This window comes from Neoarius graeffei, chromosome 22 (genome assembly GCF_027579695.1).
Source record: "Neoarius graeffei isolate fNeoGra1 chromosome 22, fNeoGra1.pri, whole genome shotgun sequence".
Taxonomy (NCBI): Eukaryota; Metazoa; Chordata; class Actinopteri; order Siluriformes; family Ariidae; genus Neoarius; species Neoarius graeffei.
Window position 1 is genome coordinate 56,575,242 of NC_083590.1, and position 6,527 is coordinate 56,581,768.

Below are 6,527 nucleotides of genomic sequence, written 5' to 3' on the forward strand. Positions count from 1 at the left end.
AGGAAACCCACGCGGACACGGGGAGAACATGCAAACTCCACACAGAAAGGCCCTCGCCGGCCACGGGGCTCGAATCCGGACCTTCTTGCTGTGAGGCGACAGCGCTAACCACTACACCACTTTGCCGCCCCCTCTCTCATTTTATTATATATATATATATATATATATATATATATATATATATATATATATATATATAAACAATTATCCAATCCTTATGATGCCTCTGGTATCCTTTTTAAATCCATTGAGGATACAAATGAGTCCTGATCTCCTAGAGCCTAAAGCCATAGCTGAATTGATGACCTCGCCTGAAAAATGCGTGGTCCACTACACATCATAACAAATTACTGACACTCTGGTAACATTACCATAAGCTACAGCTTTACATAGCCAGCTACTCTGTGCGATAACACACTGCAGTAGGCTACTGTCAGAATGCAGGCACTTACGGATGTATGTGCAGGGGAGAGCAGGGTAGCACTCTTGTAACAAACCCAAATCACAAAACTAGAAGCGTGGTCAAAAGGCAGGCAAGGGTCAGTCAATTGGCAAACAGGGCAATACAGAAGATACAAGAAGCATAGACAAAGAGATAGTGAGGATCAGAATAACTAGAGTCAGGTAGAGATAGAAAGGCTTGGTATAGACTGGAAAACAGAACAATACTTCACAGTGAGGGGATGTGTGAGTGAGGCTTAAGTAGTGTGGCTGACAAGTTGTGAATGAGCAACAGCTGAGTTCAATAAGCCGGTACACACTGTCCCTCCACCCATAATTCAAGGCCCAAAACCCCTCCAAATCCCCCCCACCTACCCTCCTCTATCTCATATGCACATTCATTACCCCTAATCAACCCCACCCATCCTCCTCTATACAGCAATATAGCTCTTGTTTATCTTTGTTGAATTTGTCTCCATGTGTTCTGTTACATCTCTTTGTTAACATATTAGTAGTATTGTCCAGCCTTTGAAATTGTTGTTAGTTACGTCAGTGCTTCTGTTGTATGTCATGTGTATGTATTGATTTGTTTCATTCTGTCCTTTTTACTTTGTATTTGTTTGTATTTGTTAGCAAATAAATAAAAAAAAGAGATAGAAAGGCTTGGTATAGACTGGAAAACAGAACAATACTTCACAGTGAGGGGACGTGTGAGTGAGGCTTAAGTAGTGTGGCTGACAAGTTGTGAATGAGCAACAGCTGAGTTCAATAAGCCGGTAATAGGGGGCACTGTGCTTTTTGGGTGTTGTAGTTCTGATTAGCCATGTTTGTAGTTTGGCTAATGCTGTTGCTCTATGTTCTGTAGCTCTAAGCTCTGTCGCTGTACTGACAGAACACCCCCTGAGGAGCTCCCTCTGGGAGCTAAATTCTTCCTGGGGCGCCCTCTCCCCCAGGTGCAGATTTGTCAGGGTGTTGTGCATGGAATTCTTGCTTTAACAGAGGGTCCAGAATGTCCTTGGCTCCCACCCAGCTTAATTCCTCTGGTCTATAGCCCTCCCAGTCTACCAGATACTCGACCTCTTCTGCATCTGGAATCAAGTATTCTGTTTCTTTGGTAGATGGGCTCACCTTCTAGACTTAGAGGTGGATGATCTTGGATGGGAGCATTCTCAGCAAGAGGGCCCGGAATGGTAGGTTTCAGACAGGAGACATGAGGGATATCCGGCTGTGAGGGGGGAGCTCTAACCTGTATGAGACGTCGTTGATACGCCGAAGTACTTTAAATGGGCCGATGTAGTGTACCTGTAGCTTCCGGCAAGTGTTGGTTTCCTTGAGGTTTCTTGTGGAGACCCATACTCTGTCACTTGGAGAGAAATCTGGGTTGTTGCTTCTGTGTTTGTCTGCGTATTCTTTATACTTGGCATTAACTGTCTCGATGCGTTGATATACCTCCTCCCATATGGCTTGGCTATGAGAGAACCAGTCCTCAACTGCTTGTACCTGTGCCGGTGCATCGTCCCAGGGGAACAGGGGCAGTTGGTAGCCTAGTATGCACTGAAAGGGTGTTACTTGCATAGCAGAGTGTTTGAGTGAGTTCTGTGCATACTCGGCCCAAGGAATGAATCGAGACCAGGCCCCCTGGTTCCTCATGCAGAAGATTCTTAGAAAGCATCCAATCTCTTGGTTGGCCCGTTCCACTGGGGGTGATAACTGGATGTGAGACTCACTGAGACTCCTAACCATTCCATGAAACGGGTCCATAAGCGTAAGATGAATTGGGGGTCCCGGTCGCTGACTATGTCCTCTGGGATGCCAAAGTACCTGAACACATGCTAGAACAGCAAGTCAGCTGTTTGGAGTGCAGTGGTATGCCAGGTAGTGGAATGAGTCTCAGAGCTTTGGAAAATCTGTCTATTGTCACTATGATGGTGGTGTTGCTCTGGGAAGGAGGTAGGTCTGTGATGAAATCGATGGCTAGGTGGTACCAGGGTCTTTGTGGTACCAGGAGGGGTCAAAGCTTACCAGCAGGAGGGGTTCGTGGGACTTTCGCCTGGGCACAATTGGAGCAGGAGGTGATGAACTGGTTAATTTCAGTAAGCACGTTGTCCCACCAGTATTTGTTCCTAAGTGTCTGATAAGTTCGTTGGCTGCCAGGATGTCCTGCGGCGGGAGATGCGAGAGCCCAGGTGATGAGTCGCCCTCTGAGGCGTTTCAGGATGTAAAGGAGGCCAGGCGGAAGACTGATTGGACTTGTCCGTGGTTGGGAGTTCTTTATCTCCTGATCTAGGTCCCAAGTGATGGATTGGATAAAGCAGTTGAGTGACAGAATGGGGTGAGTTATGGGGTCATGACATGATGAATCGAAGGTATGAGACAAGGCGTCTACCTTGGTGTTCTTGGACCCTGGGTAGAATGAGATTGTGAAATTAAAATGTGTAAAGAAGAGTGCCCATCTGGCTTGGCATGGGTTCAGTCTTTTGGCCTTCTTGAGATATTCTAGGTTCTTATGGTCGGTTAGTATCACAAAGAGATATGCTTGGTTCCCTCCAGCCAGTGTCTCCACTCCTTGAGAGCAAGTTTGATGGCAAGCAGTTCTCTGTTCCCGATGTCATAATTCCTCTCTGCAGACGTGAGTTTCTTAGAGAAGAATGCCACTGGGTGCAGTTTGGGTCTCTCGCCGAAACGATGAGACAAGACTCCTCCTACTCCTGTGTCAGAGGCATCGACTTCAACTGTAACTGGCTTGGTTGGGTCAGGGTGCTGCAGGACCAGGGCAGAGGTGAAGGTACCCTTAAGCCAATTAAAGGCTTCTTCTGCCGAAGGGTTCCAGTGGAGATGATTGGGCCCCTTCTTGAGCAGGGCCATTAGGGGAGCAGCAATCATGCTGAAACCTCTAATAAAGTGACGGTAGAAGTTGGCAAAGCCTAAGAAATTTTGAAGCACCCTTGTGGATGTGGGTACTGGCCAGGACGTGACCAGATACCTTGGAGGAATCCATGCTGACTCCTTTTGCACTAATGACGTATCCCAAAAAGGAGATTAGATTCAAATGGAATTCACACTTCTCTGCTTTCACATACAGGTGATTAGCTAGTAGGTGTTGGAGGATGGCTCTGACATGTTCCAGATGACTCTTCTCGTCAGGAGAGTAGATCAGGATATCGTTGGTATATGCTATCACAAACTTGCCTAGCATGTCCTGTAGCATGTCATTGATGAGGCACTGGAACACGCTTGGCACTGAAGGAAGGCCATAAGGTATTACCCGGTACTCAAAATGGCTGGCGGTCATGCTGAAGGCGATCTTCCATTCATCGCCTTCCTTGGTTCTGATCAAGTTGTAAGCATTGCGTAGGTCTAGCTTGGAGAAGATCTTAGCAGATCAAAGTTGTTCTAGGACAGAGGGAGCCAGAGGATAGGGATACTTGACTGAGACTTGATTGAGTCCTCTAGTCTATGCAGAGTCGGAGGCCACCACCTCTCTTCTCCACAAAGAACCCCGCTGACACTGGGGACTTAGATGGACATATGTAACCCTGCTTGAGGGCTTATTGAATGTATTCCTCCATGGCAGATTGTTCCTTTTGAGAAAGGGGGATAGATGCGACCATGTAAAGGTGATGTGCCTGGTAGAAGATTGATGACACAATTATATGGGTGATGCAGTGGTAGCCCCTAGGCTTTCCCCTTGCTAAAGACCTCTCTCAGGTCCAGGTAACACTCAGGAACATTCTCCATGGAATCGGGCTGTGGACTCTCTACTGAAGTAGAGGAGAGATGGAGTTGGGGACATGAGACAGTTCTGGAAACATGTGGACCACTGGAGAATTTCCTTGTTCTGCCAAGAGATTAGTGGGTTGTGAAGCTGTAACCAAGGGTACGCAAGAATGATGTGATTGACAGTGGTGGTCACATAGAGGGAAATTAGTTCAGAGTGGAGTGCTCCCACCTGCATGTGAACTGGAGTGGTTCGAGTGGTGATGAGACCATCACCTATTGGTCCTCCATCGATGGTCCTGATGCTGAGTGGACTCTGCAGAGGGGTTGTGGGCAGGTCAAACTTCTGGACCATCGCACTGTTGATGAAATTCCCCTCCGCCCGTGAGTCAACAAAAGCAGACAGAACTTGTGTGGAAGATACCAGTTTTAACAACACAGGTACTTTAAACGACTGTGCATTAAATTTTCTTGCTGGACTCACTGAGTGAGCTGTGGCTTCAACTGGGCTGGTGCAAGACAGACAGATGGGACACTGGTTGATATGATGCTCTGAATTGCAGTAGAAGCAGAGACCCTCTCTCCTCCTTCTTTCACGTTTAGAATGTTTCAGATGGGTGTGAGAAACTTCCATAGGTGTGGAATCCTCAGAGAGCTGGACTGGTTTGGAGAGGGCCGGTTGGTAAGCAGATGATCCAACCGTATTGCTAGGTCAATGAGGGAGTCCAACGTTAGTTGTTTGTCTCTACACACCAGTTTGCTGAGAATTTCAGGATGAAGACCTTGGCGAAACACCGCTTTTAGAGCCGGCTCATTCCATCCACTGGCTGCTGCTAGAGTTCTGAAGTCTAAGGCATATTCAATGACTCCTCTTGAACCCTGTGTGATGGTGAGAAGACTCTTGCTGACTTCAATCGCCTCAGGTTCATGATCATATAATCTTTTAAACAACTCGAGGAAACGCTCATAGGAAGCCGTGTGCTCTCCTCCATTCTTCCATATGGCGCTATATGAATATGAATATGAATATGTCTTTATTGTCATTGCCACAAGTACAACGAAATTGAAAGTGCTATCCAGTCAGTGCAAAGAGTCAATAAATAGGGTAAAATAATAGGGTAAAAAGCAATAAACAGTGGCCTAAGCCCAAAACACACAGACCACACACTCACACATACCTACACAGTTCCAGTTGCCTCATTCACACAGTTCAGACATCATACATCATGTAAACAGATTCTCTGTATGTAAGCAGAGTTCCTTAGTTTCTAGCAGCATTAAGGCAAGTGACTGCAGTGGGATAGAAACTGTTCTTAAATCTATTTGTCCTTGCCCTGATTGCTCTGTACCGCTTGCCTGAGGGCATCAGTTCAAACAGGGGATAGCCAGGGTGTGAGGTGTCTTTTATAATGTTCTGGGCCTTTTTCAAACACCGCAAGCGGTGAAGTTCTTCCAGTGTGGGGAGAGGGCAGCCAACAATCTTTTGGGCGGTGTTGATGACCCCCTGAAGCGCTTTCCTCTGAGCTGCTGTGCTGCTTTTATACCAGATGCATATGCAGTATATTAGTATGCTTTCAATGGAGGCTCTGTAGAAACAGACCAGCAGTCTTTGTGTGATGTTGTTCTTTCTGAGTATTCTGAGAAAGTACAGTCTCTGTTGGGTCTTTTTCAGCAGCTCAGAGGTGTTTATGCTCCAGGACAGACTGTCCTCGATGTTGACTCCCAGGAAGCGAAAGTCTGCTACCCTCTCCACACATTGCCCGTTAATGGTTAGAGGTGGAATCTCAGTTCTTTTCCTTCTGTAGTCAACTATGAGTTCTTTTGTCTTTGAGGTATTCAGGAGAAGGTTATTGGCCACGCACCATGACACCAGCTGCTCTACCTCGTCTCTGTAGGCGGACTCGTCACCCCCAGATATGAGCCCCACCACTGTAGTGTCATCTGCAAACTTTACGATGGTATTGCTCTGATGGACAGGAGAGCAGTCATGTGTGTATAGAGAGTAGAGCAGTGGGCTAAGCACACAGCCCTGAGGAGAGCCAGTGCTGAGGCTCAGGGCTGGGGATGTGTGGTGGCCAATTCTCACTCTCTGTTTGCGGTCAGAGAGGAAGCTGTTAATCCACATGCAGGTTGTGTGAGGAAGCCCCAGGTCTCTTAGCTTGGTCACCAGTCTGTGTGGGAGGATGGTATTAAACGCAGAGCTGTAATCCACAAAGAGCATCCGCACATAGCTCCCCTGCCCCTCCAGGTGTGACAGGGCGGCATGGAGCGCTGTGGCCACGGCGTCCTCCGTGGATCGGTTTGCTCTGTATGCAAACTGGTGGGGATCAAGGCTGCAGGGCAGGGCTGATGTAATGTGACTGTGGACC